Source organism: Pteropus vampyrus, unplaced genomic scaffold (assembly GCF_000151845.1).
Source record: "Pteropus vampyrus isolate Shadow unplaced genomic scaffold, Pvam_2.0 Scaffold10625, whole genome shotgun sequence".
NCBI classification, from domain to species: Eukaryota; Metazoa; Chordata; class Mammalia; order Chiroptera; family Pteropodidae; genus Pteropus; species Pteropus vampyrus.
Genome location: NW_011899406.1, coordinates 2442 through 5089, shown reverse-complemented (window position 1 = coordinate 5089; position 2648 = coordinate 2442). Strand labels below are relative to the sequence as shown.

Below are 2648 nucleotides of genomic sequence, written 5' to 3'. Positions count from 1 at the left end.
AGACATTTGTGTGCAGTGGGTACGTTTATGTAGGCAGCCACCATATTCTCTCCAGCTCCTGCTAATAGCTGTTCTCTGAAGTTATTTATGAATCTACAGTTGAGCTGTTTAGGCCTATGTACCTGATGATGGCAAAAAAAAACAACGACAAAGTTTGCTTTCAAAGCCTACAAGTCTAGTGGCTTCCTAGTTAGGCGGGTAATAAAGAGCATGTTGAAAATCATCCTACTCAGGCCAGAGAAAGTGAGCTTGCTCCAAGTGCAGGACCAGCTGAGCGGATGGGTAGAAAGCCGGGGCGAAGCTCCCCGAGAGTGGATGTCATCTTGCCTTGACCTTGAGTTGGATTCCCTGAAAAGGTGGGCACCTTTCTCTAAGGCATGATACAGGATTTGGGGATGGGGGGAACTCATGTCCAAACCACAGTTTAAGGGGCAGTTATCAGGTTTGAATTCCTGCGGCATATCTCTGGGTTTATATTTCATCCTTTTTTTTTTTTTTTAATCATTAATTAGCTTTAAACTAGCCAGACAATTGGGGAATTCCACTGAAGTCTCAAAATAATAAACTTGCTTAAAAGGGAGGAGATCATATTCAAATAAACTTGTCTTGATTGTATTCGCTTAAGACAGCTGAAGAGGGCAGAGAGAGGGCAAATACCAGCCTCCTGATGGAGAGAGATAACAAGACTTTATGACCCCAGAACTAAACAGTGCACATTTTAAATGCCTCTTTTCTTTTCTTAAGAGATTTTTCCATTGACCCTCATTAAGCTCTCCACAGGCTTACTTGGAGAAATTTTAGTAAATGGAAAGGAGAAAAAAAAAATCTTATCAGTTATTTCTATAAGTCCTGGTAATTTTATTTTTTTCACAGGCATATTTTTTCTATGCCATGTGAACCTGATGCCAGCATAGAATTACAAACTCAATTGCAGAGGCTGTAAGGAAACTATAAGGTATCCAGGGAAACGTGCAAATTTACAAACATGCTGAAAATTTCAATGTATTAAAATTTATAAAAGGATCATACATACCAAAGACCCAGAGAAACTTTCTTAGCTTTCTTCCAATAGGTCACAAGAGAGTTATACTGCATATGGGAAGTATTTTTGCTTGATCCAGTATCCAGGTAAGCTTAGGAGGCAGTGTCCTATGGTGAGGTTTCTCCAAATCACTTGGACGTTTGATTACTTGACTCTTGAATGAAATGGAATTCTGCATCAAAGCCACACAATTCAAGATAAGATCACTTGTTAATTTTCATCGAGGCAGTTTAGATATTATTTCATAGTTAAGGAAGCTGAGTGAGCATCCACTCCCAATTCCCGGTGCAATACTCTTTCCTTCTTCACCCGTCCCAAAATTTACTGGGAGTTTGGCTGTGTGCATCCCCAAAGAGTTTCTTATGTTACTCATTCTGTGCCCTAGAATTCAATGGTTAACACAGGGGCTTTGAAATGAAAATCATATTTTAAAAAGGGGAAAAAAATTTTATAGTCTCACTAGTAAAGACATGACAGCCTTTTCCTGACAAATCTAGTGTTTAAATAAAGAAAAAAGAGTCCCTTGTCTTTGAAGCAGAGAATTCTCCCTTTAAAGAGAGAAAATCGGGAGGCAGCTTCTGAAAGCTGTTATAACTGGGGAGTCTCCACTGAACTTCATCTCACTACCCACCGACAAGGCTTTTGTTTTGTTTTGTTTTGTTTTGTTTTCCTTGCCTGACAGTGTTGCATTGAGCCACTGTTATTTGTATATATTACAGTAAGCTTGACACTCTCTCCCCACAGGTTACGGCATTATGACCGACGGTTATACAACGTACATCAATGCCTCAACGTGTACAGTCAGCTTTCAACCGACCAATCCTCCAATTATATTTGACCTTCCAAACCCACAGGGTTCCTGAAGCTCTAAATGCCCAATTGGAATGTGAGGGAAGGTCTACAAACTGCCATTTTTCTAATTATAAACTTACACTCTCTTACTCATTTATTTCCAAATCCTGTGAGTTCTTTTTGTAAATTGCTGAAACACAAAAGATGCTAGAGGTTGTGCTTCTTTATTTTTTTTTTTAATGGGGAATCCATTTGAAATCAGAGGTGCATTGTGAATTTGTAAAATGACTTCTGTTTTCTCAAAGGCCACGCCATTGTAAATTGTCAGTGTTCGCCAAAGGACAGCCAAGCTTTCTTTATAAAAGGTGATAAAAGTCTTATTTTAATATGCTTTAAGCTGAAAGAAGAAAGAAAGAAACAGGTAGGCAGTGTTTTAAAAACCACCCAGATTTGCACAATTGTTTAAGAGTTTTGTTTGAACTATTTTATTTTTTGATGTTGTGTTGTCGTTGTTTTGATAATGCTTCTTTTTCGCAGATGTGGCCCGGATTTATGGTAATCTTTTCGATAAAAGTAGGCGTGGAAAAAGACTTCCCTTCACACTCTCACTATAAAGAAAGTTCTGTCAAGGGAAGAAAACAACCTTCGTTTAAAGGATGGCTTAGCTAGTGAGATCCATATTGTGGTTATACGAGCTCTCATCGTTTGTTTGTTCCTTTTAAATTATTTTAGCTTTAAAAATATGGAAATGGAATCTGTCAAGAGCAAGTATTTCATGCAGTAAAAAAAGGAGTGTGCAGACTCCTTTTCAAAA

At 38.2% G+C, this 2648-nt stretch overlaps 1 long non-coding RNA gene across 1 annotated transcript; it reads left to right on the top strand.

Annotated features, from left to right (window-relative positions):
- Window positions 1–995: 995 nt before the first annotated feature.
- LOC105310748 lies at window positions 996–1991 on the top strand. Its single transcript, XR_897549.2, has 2 exons — window positions 996–1128; window positions 1787–1991. It is a non-coding gene; the product is annotated as an uncharacterized LOC105310748 (long non-coding RNA).
- Window positions 1992–2648: the final 657 nt, after the last annotated feature.